This window comes from Haemaphysalis longicornis, unplaced genomic scaffold (genome assembly GCF_048455015.1).
Source record: "Haemaphysalis longicornis isolate Haplotype H1 unplaced genomic scaffold, Haemaphysalis longicornis Haplotype H1 scaffold_2, whole genome shotgun sequence".
NCBI lineage: Eukaryota > Metazoa > Arthropoda > Arachnida > Ixodida > Ixodidae > Haemaphysalis > Haemaphysalis longicornis.
This window is the reverse complement of record NW_027526295.1, coordinates 286,849,755-286,870,510: the sequence shown is the minus strand read 5'-3', so window position 1 is coordinate 286,870,510 and position 20,756 is coordinate 286,849,755. Positions and strand designations below refer to the sequence as shown.

General features: G+C 46.9%; 1 pseudogene; it reads left to right on the top strand.

The window, feature by feature from the left end:
• Window positions 1–5,184: 5,184 nt before the first annotated feature.
• On the top strand, window positions 5,185–11,800 carry LOC144167815 (uncharacterized; annotated as a pseudogene).
• The last annotated feature ends 8,956 nt before the right edge of the window (window positions 11,801–20,756 follow it).

Genomic DNA, 20,756 nt, shown 5'->3' with positions numbered 1-20,756 from the left:
CGGCTCAGTTGCCCGCGAACTGCGCGCGTTCGGGTCGACAGCCGTTTTCAAGGGTTCCCGTGATCTAGCGCACTTCGAACATGGCGATGAAACATCTTCGCTCAGCGTAGGGGCTTTACACACAGTGTACTTACGCTGCCCTCCGTCGCGAGCCGCTGGAAATGCCCAATCATCGCTTTCTGTTTGAGTTTCGCCATTCCTCACAGAGGTGGCGACCCTATCGTTACTCGAGCTCTTCGCAGCGAGCTCAGCTGGTTCTTTCCTCGGCAGTTTCTCAAAATTGTACCCCTTTTCGCTTAACAGCTGATCCGACCTGTTCGAGAATAGGTACCTGTACTCCGGAAGAAGTTGTGGGGATACTGCTGCCTGCGTCACAAGTTCACCAAACGGACCTCCGATGCTGACCTTAGCAATCGGCAGACGAACGTTTCGTGCACGTACGGCTGGCTTCACCCAAACACACTGCCCTGTTAGCTGATCCGGTTCCACGTACGAAGGGTGGACCATGTCTACCGTCGCTGCGGAGTCGCGAAGAACTCTGCACGGTTTACCGTTGACGACTAGTTCACGTACGTACGGCTCTAGAAACTGCCTGCTGTTCTCACTCTGATCTAGTACGTGAAATACTAGTTTTCCCTTGCAACTAGCGGCGAAATGTCCAGTCTCGCCGCAGTTGTAACACGCAGCCTGTCTGCGCGCTTCAAAAGCTCTCTTTCTGCGCTGCTCCTCGGCGTCTGCTGCTCTCTTTTCGTTATCGTGGCCAGTTTCTCTATCCCCGACAACGACTTTCCTTGCTTCACCGTCTACCTGGGGAGCTCTGCCTTTCGGCCCTGACTTATCAGGCCTCGGCCTGAACTCTTTTTGGCCGTCTTTCGGCCCCTGCGCCCCTCGTCGTGCGACGAACTTGTCAGCTAGCTGAGCTGCCTGATCCGCAGTACTTACCCCTGGCCTATCTTGCACCCAGAGTCTCAGGTTCTCTGGTAGACGGCGGTAAAACTGCTCAAGACCGAAGCACTCAACTACTTTGTCGTGCTCTCCGAAAGCCTCTGCCTCTTTGAGCCACTCTTCCATATTTTCCCTCAGCTTGTAGGCGAACTCCGAGTACAACTCGCCCTTAGCTTTCTCGGCTTCACGGAACTTCTGGCGAAACGCCTCTGCTGACAGCCTGTACTTACGCTGGAGGCTCGACTTGACTTTTTGGTAGTCCTCCGCCTCCTCCTTTGGCAAGCGGGCCATCACGTCGGATGCCTCACCTGGCAAAAGCGTAAGCAGCTTTTGCGGCCATGAGTCTCGGCTAAACTGGGCCCCCTCACACGTACGCTCGAATTTGACCAAAAAAAGACCGATGTCTTCTCCTACCTTGTAGGGTCGCATTAGGTCACACATTCGCAACGTAGGTCGCTCAGTCGCCGCAGACTGCACGCTGCTGCCACTCTGACGTCTAGGTCGAGACGCCTCGACGTCTAGACGCTTCATTTCCAGCTCATGCTGTCGCTCTTGTTCTCGCCTTCTATCCTCGCGTTCCTGTTCTCGCTTTCTTTCCTCGCGTTCCTCTTCGCGCTTTCTTTCCTCGCGTTCCTGTTCTCGCTTTCTTTCCTCGCGTTCCTGTTCTCGCTTTTTTTCCTCGCGTTCCTCACGCTGACGCTCAGCCTCTGCAGCCTGACGTTTAGCGGTCTCCCTGCCATTGATCGTCTCAATGCACTCAGACAGCTCGTCATCGTCAGCCCCAACGGCGAGTATAGCCTGTATCAGCTCTGGCTTTCTCAGCGCGTCCGTACAATCCAAGCGCAACTCTTTTGCAAGCTCCAACAACTGCGGTTTTTTCAACGCCTTCAAATTCATAGCCGGTCTAGAGTGCTGCTTTCCCACTGCTCCCAAAAATGTTTTGCGCGAATAACCCACGCGACAAAAACACACGCCCTACCAGCTATCCTCAGAAGCCTGGTAAAACTCAGTGAAGAAAAGTCCCGCACTCACCCTTGACCGCCGTGAATTCTGCGAAGTCCGAAGCCGCCTTGACGTCCGTGGTGTTGGGTCTCGCACCGCTGGCTCCAGGTGTCACGAAGTTGTCATCCGACCGCTGCCAACCAGTTGTTGCGACCGGGCGGGGGCACCCGATCCGTTCTCCGTGGCCTCCAACAACGATGGGTAGCGTGTATGATGCGAGCGGCCAGCCGCTGTTGCAGCCGTGAAGAAGTCCAGAGCAGTAGGATAACGTAACTGTTTACTTCATAGCGAGAGGTGAGCCGAAGCCAAAAAAAAAACATACAATGCCCTGACGGGCGAGGTTACAATACAGGACTCGAGCAGAGCGACCGCATGGATTCGCTGCTCAGACAGGAATGAGTTTCAGCGTTTGTGCTGCTTCTATTTATACCCAAAAACGCCCCCAAGAGTAACGTCAGTATGGTTTATTTGGCAGTCGATCACCAATTCACAATAATCGAAATGCCGCATTGGCACGCATGACAGGCCAAAGAACATGAGAGCACTTTCTTCGAAAGAAACACTTTAGGCCTTGTTAGAAGACATAAAATTCAAGAAAACACATGTGTAGTCGCAGCCTTTGAACATCGAAATAGCCATCCGAATCATGCACATTGACTTCGCTTCAAAATAAACCTTTACATTCAATACATTTAACAAAAGCAGTCACGTCTCGCTCAATCACTTGTGACAAAATGGGAACAAAGAACGACTTCCTTCACACCGTACAGTGGTAGAAAAATGAGACAACCTAGCACTAAGATAAAACATGAACAGGTAGAAAATTTAATACGGCCCGTAATAGCTTTTTGTACTCGCAAATTCACATATTTGTTCATCAAAAGAAACATCTTTCAGCAGTTGCCTTATGATCGACATGATGGCTAAAGACATCAATTCTTCTTGCAGATAGTATAGGGTGAGCAGTTTTTAATTAAAAGCAGTTTTCAAACTGCAGTGTTCGGTCTCACAGTTTGTTACGAAAATAGACTCCCTTAGAGCAATAGAAACTGTACGATAAACACATTTTTCTTGCTGTCACATTTTGAGCCGACCACCCGCACTTCTGTCTTGGGAACTGCAATTCTCTAGGTAGTGAAAAAAATTCGTCAAGATCGCACTGATGAACTTCCAAAACCAACTACATTGACTGACAAGGTTGTGATCGCTATGACCGTCTTTGTCAAGCGCTATACTTCGTAATTTCTGCCAAAAACTGTGTACGCAGATTTTCGAGCCACTAAGTCTGTGCTCAAGTTGTCAATTATTACATTGAATGTCCCTTGGGTTTAAAATTACGCCCATCTTCCCGCGAGGGAACCCTGGTGTGATGCGACGCATCGGGGGGTTCAATTGGTGTTTCCGTTGGGTTGATTCTCTAAATCGCGTGAAACGTGTTGTGAACGCGTATGATGTATCACATCTGGGTGTTCCTATATACGCGGGACGATGGGCATAATTGTTGCGTCACAGCACTCACTGAAGGGACCGTCGCTTCCATCACATCTTCATCGGAAGAATCAAGTCAAGCACGAAGTAGTCAAGCAAGGTCACGTCAAGTGCGAGAGCGAGCGCTTGACTGAACCGCCGCAGCGCGATACCCGCTTTATATTCACAACGCTTGAATGAGAGGAGACAATGGAGGAGAGTCGCGCATGCGCGCACTTGCGCGCTCCGGAGCAGTTGTTAATGCAGCGTTACGAATCGAAGCGCGCCCAAACAAGTGCGCTAGCTGTGGTATGCTAATGAGCCGGAGTGAGAGTGTTGCACACAGCTGTGGGAGAGAAGAACGGAGGAGGGATGCGGACGGACGCCGCGACGACGACGCAGGAGGGACAAGCCCGAGAGCAAGAGATGCGTCGCATCTAAAAAGTACCGAACGTTCTGCGGAAATAAGTCAATTTATGCTCGCGCCTGAACCCCTATTTGCGCCGAAACATCCATTAACAGAAACTTCCGGGTAGCAAAAAGACTGAACCGAAACGCCCTCAACCGAAAAGACCGTAGCAGGGCTTGGGGCTTCTTTTAGCGGGATCATTGACACCGTCAAACTCTGTACAAAGCTTTAAACAGCGAAGCTGTTTAGCAATTCGTAGATTCCGGTGTTTCAACAAAGTCAGTCTAACAGTGTAAAGAAAAGAAATCACCGGCCCCATCAGGATTCGGACCTGTGTCTGATAGATCAACGGAGTTAGTCGTCGTATCCACTCGGCTATGGCCGCGAATAACTTACCCGAGATTCAAACGGCTTACTCACTAGGTTCTGGCTTTGGGGCGAGAAATTACGCCACCTGCTTTGATAGAAAAAAAAAACCGGATAAGGTACACATTGCACCTTCGAAAGCCTAGTCTAAGGTCTCGTGTTCCGTTCGTTCGTTTAAGTCCGATCGTGGACCTAAACCGTTGTGATGGTTGTGAAGGTTGCGTTCGGCCTCGCTACTTTCAGGTCTTACACATTAGTGTGAGCTTCCTTCATATTTTTTAGTCCGGAAAGCTTTCTGAGAAACGTATGAGCAAAATAATGAAACTGCATTGAAATGAACGCCGGTGCTCTCCACGGGGCTGCGCCGGCTCCTCACGGATTAGTCAGCATCTGTGTCGAGTTGAGGTTGAGGCCCCGGCAGCCGGAGTTTTATCCGATGGCCGGGATCTCAACTGAGCCCCTCAACGAAACAGGCTCATTGACATTTCTTTTTTTAAATGCAGGGGGCCCCTGGAAGCCGTGGGGCCCGGGGCTGCAGCCCCCGTAGCCCCCACCTTAATCCGGCACTGGTTCCAGATGAGAAAGCCAGTCCGACACATGTTCCCCTGTCGAATGGGAGGCTTAGCGCAAAAAAGGCGAGGACGATGGCAGACGAGACAGACGGTCTTTTTGGGAAAACATCTTGGGACGCAGGGTTCGTTGGCCAGCATACAATAGTGCTGAACAATCTACTCTTTGAGAGTGCAAAGTCTTCAAACAGCCGCCGCCGATCCCTTCCGCTGGGAAAGTTCCCCGATGCGGAAGCATGTTGTTTCGGTTAAACGAGCCCCCAAGGAGCACTTTCAGATCACAGCTGCGCGGCGTGAGCAGCTCGGCAGGACGTATTCATTTTTCTGCCTTCGGGGTGGCTATCCCCCTCTAAACACATTTCGGATATTAGGGGCTCCTGCTAGGCTGGAAACCAGCACAGCAGTTTTCACTGCCACCGACGCAACATGTCTTCGTTTGTGATCTTGGAAACAGAAAAAGAAGCAGTGTCTGCACTTGGACGGATACAAGTACCACAGAAAGCGCTCTAATGCGAACGGAAGCATTGCTTGGCGCTGCGCTAATTACGGATCGTCCTGTTGCCCTGCATCAGTCCTGACAGAGGGAGATCATGTCAAGACCAGCCGCCGTGAGTAGAATTTTTATTGACTTGTCATAATTAGGGTGTCGTACTAATATACTGTTTCAGTTCAACGTTCCATGTATTAATTTATTTCTCTTAAGGAGACCACAATCACCCTCCTGATGAAATAACCGCGGTGAAGGACCAGATGAGAATGACGTGGAAAGAAAAAGTTGCATCCAACCCCCACATCGCTGCTCCAACAATATACAACGAGGAACTTCTTCGTGTGTCCCAAGCTGTGAGTTTATTTTCTGCCAGTATAATTATACGATGTGTCTAAAAATACATCGGTCGTTTCCGCAATTTTTAAAGGTACGTCAGGCGCATTCCGACTAACTCTAGCTGAGTCCGCAAGAAACTCCGCGCCGCTGTTTTGTCTCGCTTCACAATATTTCAGCGAGAGCAGTCTCTCTTAATATTTATCCAACCGGCCATAGGTCGGCAAAACAGAAAGAACTCACTCAAACTCAATCACAATTTTTTTCATTCACGCTGTACTCAATCAAACTCAGACTCAAAAAGTTCGTCTGTTCACAAAATCACTCGTACTCACTCATCAAATACTCACTTGTAATAGTACTCACTTGTACTCAAACTGATTTGTCCTCACGAGTATTCGTACTCAATCTGTACTCATGATAGTGAATCTGTACTCATGAGTACTCACTCTGTACTCATGAGTAATCAATCTGTACTCATGAGTACTCTATGAATGCCAGTGCTCATGAGTACTACTCATGAGTACTACTCATTCTGCACTCTTGAGTACTCAATCTGTACTCATGAGTACTCAATTTGTATTACTCACGAATAATCAACCTATCTGCACTGTTAGCTAGGTCGTAGCTCGAATGAAAGACTAAGTAGAAAAAATAAATTGTTTAATTGATTAGAAAAACACAGGTTACATACAAATCAGGACAGAGGAAGAAAACGTCTGACGCTGTGCACTGTCATTGGGCGACTTACTGCGCGAAGGCAAGTACATGTGAGAAAGCGAAACGGAACGCAAGCACTCGCGTTGCGTCTGGCGTCTCCTCTTGTTCTCAGGCCGGGTCGGGCTCAGGGGAGCTCGGGGCTTGTCGGTGCGGCCGTGGCCGTAAACTGCGTTTTTCTGCATGTCTTCGGGTGGCAGCTTTTGTCGTCCGTTTTCTTGTTTGCACTACTGTTTGCACTACTGTACTCAGGAGTGCATATACTCAAGAGTGCAAGCACTCGCAAAAACAGTATTCATGAGTATTGTACTCATGAGTGCTGTGTACTCATGAGTGCTGTATACTCATGAGTACTGTGTACTCATGAGTACTCATGAGTACTCAAAATCATGAGTACTCACTCATGAGTACTCATACTCATGAATACTGTACTCATGAGTACTCATACTCATGAGTAGTGTACTCATGAGTACTGTACTCACGAGTAGTGGACTTACCCCTGTACTCACTCGTCATCGTACTCACAGTTTTTTTCTGGGTGTGTGATCACTCATCATCGTACTCACTCGTGAGATTGCGTACAAATGAGTACAAATGAGTGTACTCACGAGTGAGTACGCCGACCTATGCAACCGGCCAAAACTCTTCCGCTCAGTGACTATAGCTAGACTGACTGTTAAATATTACTCACCAATAATAATTAAAGATGATCAGACGTAACTTTAGCAATGCCTACGTCGGCCTTGGCTTCAGTGAGAGGTTGCGGTTCGGCCGGTCGGGTAAAAATCAAGACCAACTGCTATTGCAAACCGCTACCCATGGTCACAAAAAAAGAAAACTTGGGAAGATTGTAACCCGCGACTACAATGACCGCGAGTGGAGGCTTAACTTCTACACGAAATCCCACTACGGCAATCGGCGTCTGATCAGCTGGTTTTCAGTCCGTCTGGACGGGACTCTACACATTTCACGTCGATCGTGGCCGGAAATTTTGCCATCCTTATCGTTCGATCTTGAGCATTGCTTGTCGTTCGAGCTTATCCAGGCCCCTTAAAGCGTCTGAATGAGCTCGCTGAAGTGGCTTGCGCCTAGTCAGGGATTGAAAATCGAAGAGGTCCGATTGCAACCGATTACGCCGACGTACCTTTAAAAATCTTGCATCCCTCCGTCTAACGAAAACCATGGTTGCACGCGAAGCTTGCACGGGATTCCTTGGTTGTCGTCCGAGTTTGGACTTGGACTCGCAAACGGTTTGGTCTTTTGATCACAGCGGCTTTGACTTAAAAACTTTTCCATTTGACTTCGCACTAAGGAAGCTTCGCGTTTAACCATAGTCTTCGTTAGACAGAGGGGTGCATGATTTTTAGGTCAAATTTTACACTTCCATGCACCCTTTCCACTTTCGAGCTGTTTCGACCATGTCGGAATGACGCAATCGGATGGACGTCGGCTTCGTAACGCGAGGGGCCCAGGTTCGCTTATGACCACACAAAGCGCGCTTCTTTCTTTAACTTCACCCACGATCATCATCATCCTCACAGAAAGTTGGCTTTCCTGCAGTGCGTTTTTGACGCGACATACGCCGTCAGTGAGACATAGAAATTTTTTCGCTTTAAAATTTTTGCGGATACGTCCTACGTATCTACAAGGAATTGTGCCTGCTGGTACGTCCGACGTACCTTTCGCCCCATTGATATTATTCTAGTTTGGAGCTATTGCTATTGCATTGAGTTTGGAACTATATTTACTCGAGTTTGTGAACTGAAGTTGGAACCGTATTTATTTTTAGAACTCTTCCAAGGTCGTGGCGGAAATGCCAACTTTTGCGAGCTTCAAGAATGCCATGTACAGAGAGCGACGCCGTCACCAACCGGAGCTTCCTGCAGGTGCCGACGACGTACAACTAAGCCCACTGTACCAGCAGACAGAAGACGGCCGTCCTTTTCTTGTGGTCAACGACAGCAGTGTTCAGGGTTCCCGAATCTTGGCATTTGCATCCCAAGAGGCTTTGCAGCGTTTGTCGTCTGCAAAAATGGTATTTCTTGACGGCACATTTTTTGTGGTGCCCCAGATTTTCGATCAACTACTGGCAATTCATGTCATGTGCGATGGAAAACACTCGCCAGCAATTTAGTTTTTATTGTGTGGTAGATCCCGTGAGACCTACGTCCGGGCATTCGAGAGTTTGAGAAATACGTTCGCTGCAGCAGGCATCACCTTCCCAAATCCGGACATTTTTTTTAACGGACTTTGAGCAGGCACTAATCGCAGGTGTGCGAGAGAGAGAGAGAATAAACGTTTATTTAAATCAACAGGGGGGGGGGGGGGGGGGATTGTACTGAAGCTTGAAGGAGGCGTCCTCAGTCCAGGATGCCTTGAGCGCGGGCAGCATCGACAGCCCTTTGAGCCAGCCGAAGCTGGTCGTCCAGGCTGGTGCTCGCCAAGGCGCTCTCCCAAAGCTGGTGTGCGAACTGTGTTTCCAGGAGCCGCGCATAGGGGGTGCCATTTTCATTTCACTCAGCGAGTGTGGGCTGCAGTGCAGAGAGCCGGCCTCCAAACCGCGTACGGGCAGGATGATAGTCTGCGGTCGCTCATAAGAAAGATGGTAGCATTGTCGTTCCTTCCCGTTTCGGCCGTGCAGAGTGCATGGCAGTTTTTGCGCCAAGAAGGTATATCCCTCGGGATTCCTGCTGTCATCACAGTGCTGGACTATTTTGATGCGGAAACAGAAAAAAAATTCCCCGCATCTCCCCGAGGGGAAGAATGTGAAAGTGCGAATGCACGAGTTGAATTTGCGCGGTTCGGTAATGTTCGCGAAAGAGAGATCACACACACACACACAACTACAAAGAAAGAAAGATGCATTTTTTCACAGACACCTATTTGTGTTGTCGTTGTACTTGATTGCTAGAGCGGATCTCAGCTTTGAAATTTCGTGTCAGTACTCCTTTAAGCGGGTGCATTAGCCCTTCTCACGCCCGATTCCTGGCCAATCCCCCACGTGGGTATGTGCCATGTCAGCGGCCAGGCAGCGCGCGCCCATCTCCCCCCGTTGCCAAGGAAGACGAGGAGATTCCTGGCCAATCCCCCACGTGGGTATGTGCCATGTCAGCGGCCAGGCAGCGCGCGCCCATCTCCCCCCGTTGCCAAGGAAGACCAGGAGCGCGCGCACCCGCAGCTGTTGCTATGCGGACGGCGGCGGACGCTTCAGGCTCGCTTAAGAAGTGCATTCGCACTTAAAATGGTCCCGGAAAAAAGGGTCCCGGAAAAAATGGTCCCGGAGAAAATGGTCCTGGAAAAAATGGTCCCGGAAAAAATGGTCCCAGTGACCATCTAGGAAAAAATGGTCCCATGCTCCAGTCGACGTGTTTCCCTTCAAGTTAGTCAGATCTTAACTTTTTGCGGCTTTGCTTTTGTGCGTTTGCGTTTTAGCTAAAGGGTTGAGAAAGAGATGGAATGCTTTAATATTCAGGGGCAGAAATTAACTCCTGTGGAGGCTAAAATCTGGATGGATGGGTGGGCGATGTACGTACAGATGGATGGATGTATAGATGGATGGTAGGGCTGAGTATCGACTAAAAATTTAGTGCAAGTAATTGGATTAAAACCACCGAAACAACTGTGAGGCCTGGAACAGCCGGTTTAGAAGCTTAGTCGGACACAGCTATCTCAGTGTCTGGAAGGTCATTAAAGCTCTACGCTGCGAGGTTTAATCAGAATCGGTGTAAATTGAAATCGGGATTTACGCGCTGATGCTCCGTTTAGCCTTCGTTTCTGCGCAGTGCGGCCCAAACCACACTCTCGAGCGTAAAGTCATATCAAAATTAAGATATTAAAGCTAAAGCTTTAAGTTAATGTCTGGGACATCCCGTGCACCTAAATGATCGCACCGAAACATCGTGCACCGAAACGTCCGTGCGCTGAAAAGTCCGTGCACCGAAATGTGCGTGCACGTAAATATCCGTGAACCGACATGTCCGTGCACCGAAATGTCCGGCCACCGAAATATAAATGTAAATACCATTAAAATATACAATCTTTAACTTCAAAGCATGAATAAACAAAGGAAAAAAGCATTCAAGAGAAACAAATAGCAACAAAGAGCGTAAGAAAAAGTTAAGAAAAAAAACATGTAAAAAATATTAGGGGGTGCTTACAACTCTCTGAGAATGTGAAGGCGAAATTTTCTGTTGATATGCCTTGAAATTTCATACGAACTTAACGGTCGCCCCCATCCACTCCTGAATAGCCCCCTGGGCAGCCCCCTCTGACGCTCCTTCCTTTCACTACACATCACCAGGATCCTGTTTTTCGTGTCGGTACCTTCACCTGTCGAGGTTGTGTGGAAGCGGTTTACCCTCCTCACAACGTGCGGGTTCAAAACAGAGATGTGCTGAGATTTATGCATGCTACATGTGATTGAGACGTCATCAATGCGAAACATCTGTGGATTAAGGTAGTGTAACGGCAAATTAGAAAATAAATATGGGAGAGGCCATGAAAACAACCCAACCTGAATTTCGGTAAAACAAACGTTCTTGGTGCGATTAACCGGATTTACTCGAACAAGATTACTTTTCCTGCCTTGGCTTCGGGACCAATTTTTCCGGGACCATTTGTTCCTACCTCGGATTTGGGGCCATTTTTTCCGGGACCATTTCTTCCGGGACCATTTTTTCCGGGACCATTTTTTCCTACACCCATTTTGATGCCACCTGGATGAACGGCCCGTTTTCCATTGAGCAGTGGAACCACTATGGAAACCGAGGTCCGCGGACCAACAACCACATGGAGTTTTGGCACCGCAAGATAAACGCAGTGTCGGGGAGAGCCCGCCCTAACATTTACAGCTTCATCGACCTCATCAAAAGGGACGAGGCCCTGACAAGAGTATCTTTGCAGCAGCTTGCAAATGGTGGTGCTGTGCGGGCCAGGGGGTACAAATGGATAAACAAGGACCGCAAGCTGGCAGAACTGGAGTCTCAGTTTTCTGGAGGTCTCATCTCAGTGTACGACTTCCTGAACAAAGTGAATGCATTTTCAGGTCTATAACTTGTTCCTGTCTTAACCAGTGCAAAGTGTTTAAAATTTTAAATTAGATATTAAATTTGCCGTCACTTCAACAACACCCAACCTTACTTTGCCTGAAATTATGTTTCTTTTTTTTTTTTTTTTTACTTTTCCGAACCTGGTATTCCACGTGAAACACAGCTTTTTTCTCCGCACTATGTACCTTCCCGCACAGACCGCGACCGTGAGGTTGGTGAGGCTACATGTACATCCGGCACTTTCTCTAAAGCGTTTTTTTTTTTTCAAGACCATACGTAAGTGAAATCGGTTGTCATCTTCTGTTTCCGAACACCGTTGTGGCAACGCATTTTTGCCTAGCCTTAAACTACTGGAATTAAACTGATATAGTCTTCTGTTTACGTTCTAAATGCTTTTTTTGCATTCACGTTAGTCAGGTATATGTGTATATGTGTTTACCTTCAAGGTTTATGTATGTGTGTCTGCGGTACGTGTATATAGTGTTACGTGTGTAACCAGCAACAGAGCGCAGACGCCAATCTTCCAGAGCCGGTGTGCGCCGTTCTGGCGTGTCTCCATCATCCTCATCCTCATCATGGAAATCACAAGCAAGCACATCCTCATCATGCTTGTGATTTCCATGATGAGGATGAGGATGATGGAGACACGCCAGAACGGCGCACACCGGCTCTGGAAGATTGGCGTCTGCGCTCTGTTGCTGGTTACACACGTAACAATATGTATATAGTATATGGTATGTGTACATGTATTGTGGTATATGTATATGTATATGAGGCATGTACAGTCATGGACAAACGAATGCAAACACAGAAAAATATGATGCAGAACACACAAAATTGCAAAATAGTATTCGTGTAGGCTCAATAATGGCGAACTGTTTCTTTTGCGTGGAAAGTCAGATTTCATATCCTTGTTATTGTAATAAAGCCACGCGTAAATTTGACTTACAAGGGAAAAAATCGCCCTATTTGTGTGTTCTGTTCATATGTTTGTGATCGTGTTTTATTTGTCCATAACGGTAGATATGTACGCGTATGTAATATTCGACAGTTCTTTATTCTTTATTTTTCTAGAACTATGCGAATGTTTGTTTTTTGAAGAATTTATGCCACACCACTAATGGCTTTTACAGTTTTATAGTATTTTGTTGTCTTCGTTTCACCATTACGTCTACCTTGAATTCTATCTTGTTGTAGGGCACTGGTTGTGTGTGTGTGTGTGTGTGTGTGTGTGTGTGTGTGTGTGTGTGTGTGTGTGTGTGTGTGTGTGTGTGTGTGTGTGTGTGTGTGTGTGTGTGCGTGCGCGTGCGTGCGTGCGTGTGTGTGTGTGTTGTGGGTACCAGGTTAAAGGCATTGTGGGTACCAGATTAAAAAAATAAAGCTGTTGTAGCATTTTCGCCTTTATTGTCTTGCTCATCACTCTCCAAAAAAATTTATGTCACTGTGGTCTTTCTGAAGCCCTTGCCGAATTGAAAAAATCGGTACCGTTAAGGCACAACAAAGTTTACAATGTTTATATTAGGATTACGTCGAAAATTTAAGGTACGCCTCATAATTGTTGTAGAAGTTATCAGAAGTAACCCACACATTTGAACGAACTATTATGAACGCACGGAAGGCTGCTCTTATTAGCATTATTGAGCCATGCACCTTGATTCTGGGTGGCGTTTAGCAATAACTACTAAGAAACCTAATTGGGGATCAGATAGTGGCCACATTGCTGTGGCCTGTCAGACAGCCACATCACCCTGCTTAATTAAGGTGGAATTTGGAGCGCCATATTGTGCTAGGCAGCATTTCAGCGAAGCTCTCGCGGGAACAAACTTGGCGCAGTGGCACAACTTTCACTGCCTTTACGGATTATCTCCCTCTGCAGATTATAATAAAGGGTCCAGAAGGCTGGTTAAGATGTCATGAACGTCAAAACACCCACTGAACAATTAAGTACCCTTTTCTTTTTAAATGCACTCTTTGCCAATTACATCCCCCCCCCCTCCCCCCCTCCTCAGCCCCAACTCCTCAGCCGTGTAACACTGCTTTTGAAAAACGATAATAGTTGGCGCGTTAGCGCATTTATTCCCTCCAATAGTGCAAAAGGAGATAATTTCCAGAACGAAATATTTGAAATCCTCCCCAAAAAAGACAACAAATGTTAAAAGTGAACTAAATAAATTAAAACTATCTGATACTCCGTTACCAAAAATTATAAAATCAAAAAGCGCGGGAAAGCGCCGCGGAACCACAAATAAAATTCGCAAAAACCTAAAAAAAGAAAGAAATCGTATTTGGCGGTCTAACACATTTCATCGTTGTAATAGCGCAAGTGTACATCAATGTCGAAAAGAAACAAATGAAAACTATAAAAGATAAAAAGATGTATAAAAATAAAGTAACCCTATGTATCTGGATACGTATGCCACATCTGTCTATAAACAATCGCAGTCATGAGAAGCGGCAAAAATTATGAACTTAACTTTGCGTTTTATTGATTCTGTTTATTCCCGTCACTCTAGTGTACCCAATTTGCATAATAGGGCAAACCTTCAGAAATTTAAGCAGCGCAGAGTCGTCTCAAGCCTAAATTTTCTTTACTACAGAAACTTAAAATTGTCGCGGGAATACTACCTCCAAGGGCCTTTCAGACGTTTAGCGAGAAGACATCATAGTAAGACTATTAGGCAGCCAATCAGCTGAATTACTATAGCGGAAAGGGCGAAGACAGCCGGCCGTACCAACGGAGTCTTGGACTGAAGACCACGAACACAAATATGCTCACTTCAACTGTGAATAAAGTCTCTCTCTCTCTCTCTCTCTCTCTCTCTCTCTATATATATATATATATATATATATATATATATATATATTCGAAAGTTCTCTTTGTTTCCACGTGCAATTGCTTACTGGAATAAGTTAACTGAACGAACAGTGAACTCGGTATCGTTAGAAGAATTTTCCCCACGTATTGGAAATGTGTGTTCTGGTTGAATCGTCGTGTTTTAAAATTGGAATACATTACGAATGCATATCCTTGTTCGGACCCCTTTCGGTCTATTACATATTTGTCTTTTACTTATTTGTGTTGGGTGATTTTAAACTACGCCAACCAATACTGATGTGTTTTTATGTTCACTCCTGCATGAGCCCGACCAGGCCGTAAAGTATCGGTAAATAAATAAAAAAATCTGCCCATTACTCACATAGGAAAGGCATTAGTAGCCAATTCTGAGATTTCTGCACATATGTTCTTGCCTTTTTTTTAGTCTCCCCTACGGACATCTTTGATCTATAGATCTCTCGAACCCGAAGACAAAGCTATGCTCCAAACAATGAGCATAAAAGCGGCTGATAAATAAATTTCAGCCGCACGTACGAACACCAACTGCAGAAAAATTCAATGCGTGCATTACTCAAGATATTGGGTATATTTCTAGTACACTTTCGCCGCTACAAATTTTATTTCAAGAGGGCAGTATCGGCCTAAGGCATTCGGAAACTTTTATCGGCCGGAAATATCGGTCGATTCTGGAAAATTTCCTGCATACAAGTTTTTAGTACATTACCCATTGCTTGTAAGCACATTTTGGAGAACCGTTTCGAAGACGGTAACGCATATTTTCAGAAATTCAAGTGGGTTCGAACGATGCGGGTTCAAATGAGAAGGACGCTTTGGGAGCGGGTTGTAACGGGAAGGGCGTTTTGGGAACGGGCTGAAACAGGAAGCGCCCAAACGGGAAGGTCGTTTCGGGAACGGGCGCACACGGGACGGGTCAAGCGGGAAGGGCGTTTCGGGAATGGGTTCAGACGGGAAGGGGCCAAACGGGAATGGGTTCTTTCGGGCTACACCCGTCCACGTTGCGGGGAAAAGGACGAAACTCTCCGGCCTGTGACATATCGAAGGCCGCCGAACAGAACGCCGCGCGCCGCTCCCCTCTCCGGGAGAGAGAACGCAGCTTTCGTCGCGTTGTCCGCGGTTGAGTTGAGAGGTGACACTTATGCGCGATTTTTCATCGCGCGTAGTTTCGGTGACAGTGAACGGATTTTCATAATTCTTGCGGGAGGAGATTGCTGTGAAAATAGACTTTACCCCAAAATACATTCCGAGTAGTCTATGGTTAGTGTTGCATGGTCCCTTTAATATGACTTTGTGACTAACCCATTTAACGAGCGTCACATCATAATGCGTGCGTGCCACGTGTTGGATGTGCATGTCTCGTCTAAGAACATCCCGAAAATGCGGGTTACGGCTTTCCACTGTGCTGAGCTCTGTCGAAGTTATAGCTGGATATCCTCTTTCTCCGCAGTCTTTGCGAACGCCTGCCTCTATGTACAACGTGTCTTTTCGGGGGCTGTTAACAGGCCGACTTTGTTTGTGTAGACGTCAATGGCGTCTAGGGCGGCTTGGAGGGCTGTTTCTTGCTCTCCGAGATATCCTGTTTTTGTCCATGCTGTGACGTCGTCCGCGTAGATTGCATGTGCAATACCGGGTATGCAAGCTAGTTGTTGTGGGAGGCCTGCCATCACAACATTAAATAGAGTGGGAGATATGAAGGAGCCTTGAGGAACTCCCACCCGGTTGTATTTGGCTGTGCTAAGCCCTGTTCCGATTTGATCTTGAAAGGTCCGATCTTTTAGGAAATGAAGTTATGCATCCGCCCTCTGATTCCTAATTCTTTCACCGCTTGCAGGATGGAGGCGTGAGGTGTGGCATCAAACACTCTTAACAAAAAATCTCGTAAAAGGGTAGCAACGGCTGTATTTACTAACTCCTTACGGAGTTTACTACCCCCCAGAATGGTAGGTAGGTCCTACCACTAAGTGTGGAACCGTTACTAGTCTATACCGTGCACTTCGTAACTGCTGCTGGTTTGATACTAACATTCACTGAAGTAACAAATTCTATGAATTATTGAACATAATAACTACAGCTCTTTTTCCACACCAAATCTCGATTAAGAAGTTTTTGCAAATCCACATGCTGTCTTGTATATGCTCACATTAAAATGCATAATTCTAAAATTATCGTTACAATATTTGATTTTTACGACGAGCCACCGACTCTCTCAGGGGACTTTCCGCTGCTGGATATAAAAGCAAGAAGAGCAGATATACACCATTTTCCATAAGCAGCCGGGAAAGGAGGAAAATACTCTCAAACCAGTTCTCTCGGCGGCCGACCAGCGTTGCCTGAGCGCGCTGGGCTGCTAACATCGCTCGGCGCGGTGTGCTCCGCTGCGTAGTTCAGGAGTATTTCGCACCGTGTGCTTAGTTTTTGCGGAACTTTCAACTGTTTTAGCCAATGCTGCGATGCCGTTCAAGGCGCAAACGTCGCTTGGTCAGCACTGCGCGGTGGTGGGTTATTGAACAACCAGAGAAAGCGAGAAACAGTCACTGAGTGCACGCATGTGCACGACACTGCCTGGAGAAAATGCAGTGCGGGCTTCCCAACGCACACCGAGTTGAGATAGCGGTGGATTCCGTTGATAAATCGCAACGACTTTGTACCAACGACCAACTCAAGGGTTTGTTGGGTGCACTTGGACGGCAAGCAGACGGAGCAAAATCCATTTATCACACGCAAAGCTGCGACAGGGAACGGAACCCCCTGAAATGTCAGAAGCAACTTTATCCTTTACAATACAGCATTGATTGGTTGGTTGATTGATTGATTGGTTCATTCATTATGGTGTTTAACGCCCCGACGCTTCATGGGTGAGGAGGGCTGCGGGTTAATTTTGACCACTTTGGGATCTTTCACGAGCGCCGATACAATACAACATTACAATAACTTCTGGTTACTTGTAGTCAATTTAAAATATCATATATTGTTTGGTCATTACAACCGATTGGCATTAAACAATCCCCTTTTCATCTAATCTAACGTTTAAAATTACGGCGTTTTGTTAACTTTTTTGAGGCCAACGCATTATACTGCCAAACGATATGAAAGGATAACTTTCTCCATCGCACACTGCTGGTCGATAGCAGGATAAGCAGGATAAGCAGGATAAGCAGGCAGCCAAATGTGGAAACGCAGCTCGAGATACGCGTGAACGCTGCATTTGGAAAATAGCTCAACCTGTTCACAACGCGGCCAAAGGAATCTAAGGTATTACAATTACAAAACAGTTACTGCTGGTCGCGTAAAGCATTAGCGGTGCAAGAAGCGGTTTCACAAATGTGGGCTCCGAGCGACAGGCCACATGTGCTGCGCAGAGTTAGGTCAATCACGATCACGATCATGATCAACCAATATTAACTCGACCGAACGTCAACCGTTTTGCTCAACCTTCGAATAGTAATTTGACTGGTTGTGCGGTCGTGTTATTTTTCCGCCCAGGTAATTTCGTTTCGTCAGTAACCGTCATAAGTCTAGTTAAGGAAGATTATATTGCATTGCAATGTCAACAGCGTAGCAATCGCCTCGTCGAAAGTCCATTGCGAGCACGGATCACTGTGACCCACATATGCTGTGCGCGCTCCGCATTCGACGTCCGCGCTTCCGTAAACATGACTAATCGTTGAACATAACAAGCACGGTGGCATTGAAAACATGTATTTACTCCCCGATATCGATTTCTATGTCAGTCGGTGCCATGCCGGTACGTTTGCATCACGGAACTGGGGAGCACCACCGGCACCACCACCACACTGCTACTGATGCTCGCAACAGCCGGGGTCGGAATTTCCCACTCTGGCAGCAAATTAGGAACTAAAATCCGTCCGCAGATGATGAAAACAAAACAGAACACACACACACAAGCACTGCAACCGCTAACTTAACGCTAAACCACTACGGTTCACTCGGTAATGCACGGATACCGAGCAGACGCACGCAAAGAACGGCGCACTTAACAGCCCAGCGCGGAGGTTTCGGCGGTCGTTTCATAGACGGCGCTAGCGTCTGGTCAGAAAAAGCAAATGGCGGCGCCCACCTCTAGCAAGGAAAATGGTGTATATTTTAAGGTACCCAAGTAATACTCGCTCTCCTCGGGCATCCAGTTGGTTTTCTTGCTCAATTCAGTTGTTGATTGTCCACGTGTGATATGTGCGTGATGAATGCGTCTATGTCGCGCTGCGAACTCAGCAGATCCACATTGTTACGCGTAGCTTTTTACTAGGTCATACATGACCAGTTAGTAAAAGCAACTAAGTACCTAGTCAATACTGGGACAAGTAACATGGTTAGTGTTCTGTTAGTAAGTGCGCCGACCTTTTTTTATTTAAGAGTGAAGGCTTTTCTCACGTCGACTCGATCCTGCTACAATGCGCGGGAATGCACATCGACTCGGGCTACATGCTTGGTGATTGCACAGGTGGCGATATGAAGAGTGGGCATATCCCATGCGGCCCCGTGGAGTTAAACTAAAAAAACAACGGACGAGTAGCTTAATTGTCAAACAAATTATGCAAGAAAGTGAAGTTATGTAAGCAGTTCTTTTATTTACCTAAATGTTAATCAGGTACATCTACGTTTTTCCTACTTAATTATCCTGCCAGTTAAAAGCAAAATGAATGAGTATTTGCGTGTTTTCTTCGTTACGCACATGAATAAAGCGGATAGCCTTGTGCTATTTTTTTCTATTTTATGTTGGTTTTCGGAGGGGGGGGGGGGGGGGGGGGCTCTCACGCACTTCTAAGTAAACAAATATTTGAAGCTGACGACCTAAATATTTTGCTATGGCAGGTGCATCCTTAAAGTTAGAGGATCAGTTAAAAGAAAAGGACGAGGCCATAAAATTAACTGCATAACAAAAACATCAGGTCACCCCTTTGTATCATTAGCCGTTCGATCCGCTGAGTGTTCCCATCCCCGAAGATGGTCTGGCGACCATACGATAAATGAGGTGGGCGAGAGGTGCAGTTTCTGTGCCAGGCGAAGCGTTCTGCCGAGTGCTTTTTGAACGTTGCTAGAAAAAAACAATGCCAAAGATTTTGCGGCAAAGGACAGGACGCCCGGTGTCGTATACAAGATTTTCTCGCTGCGTGCCCCTCCTCATGCATTGGGGAGATGAAAAATCTACTGGAACGAGTCAGGCCGCGCAAGAACAACGTCCGACTAGATAACCGTCCCCAGTACTGCGAAACATCAGACAGCAAGAGAAACTTCGTTGAAACGTTCCGAGAGCGTGACCAACTGGAGAAAGAGTATGCTACTTAATACGTACGTATTTAGAGAGAAGCAAAGAACATAAGTCCTTCCCTTCGAACCCTCCCGCTTGAGTAGACGCAGGCACTGCGCTCCACAGCGAGGCGCTTTGTGAGTGGCTGGCGTTACAAAGTGACCCCAGTCACCCCTGAGGAGAGAATCGAGCTGTTCCCAAAACGTCTGGTTCTTCGTTAGTACTTTTCGTTGGAGAGGGCGATTTTATTTCCTCAGCTACAGGGAAAAGGTTGATTCATCTAGGAGGCGTCTTGAACTAGTCGACTGCACAAATCGTTGTCACCAACATATATATTGGATTGGCGCTAGCGGGCCGATACACTCGGGCCCATACAAATAAGTTTACTCGAGAGTTCCTTCTTTATCGCTTGGTACCTCCTTCGATTCGGATTCTCTTCATTGGCTGACGGCTGCTTCACTGGTAAGCCCGCACCTTACTGCTTATACTGTGTTCATTTTTCCGAGACCCCAATGTCAATTAACGTAGTTGCAAATGTGTGATGGAAAGTAAACGACGACATCTCCGCAGACACATCCACACGACCAGCCGTGCACTGGCCGTAGACGACTCGTGTACGGCCAGTTGTCTGTTTCCCCCTTACATGTCCTCTTTCTATCTGTTCCCATTCTTAGTAACCAGATAAATAAAGAGAGTTGACAATGTATCTATTTTAAAAGTAAAACTCGTAGAGCGAATGCTTCTTGGCTTCTGAAATGCTCATCTAGAAAAATTTTCAGCGTGCAGTTGCTACCACGGAAACAGGGACAACAGTTTAGGGACAACAGGTAGGTGCAGTCGTCCTTTCCGAAAATCTGGGGTGGTCATTCTCTTTCACATTTTGAGCCACTCTTCCTGCACAATACTTGGAAATTGCTTTTTCTTAATGGCAGTCCGGATTTTGTTTAATTTCTAGGACTTCTAATTCTCCCCCAACGTTCCTTCATATATGCTCCGCGGACCTTCAAGCATCATTTGTTTTAAGGTGTGTTCCTAGACCCAAAAAAATTTACCTTTATGAAGCACTATAGTTGTCTTGCATGTATTGCCTTTAAACAGCCCTATCGTTGCTGGCCGCCCTCCTCCAGGCCAGCGTGACGTCTGCACGATTTAGTCGGCACAGCGGGCGTTAAAGCTTTCCGAATGGCTGCCCTAAGTTCCGAATGCCCCTGGCGACCAGCTTAGCGTCGTCGTGTCGAGGCCTGAAACTCGCTCTCTCAGTTCCAGTGCTCTTGTAAGCTTTACAGCAGC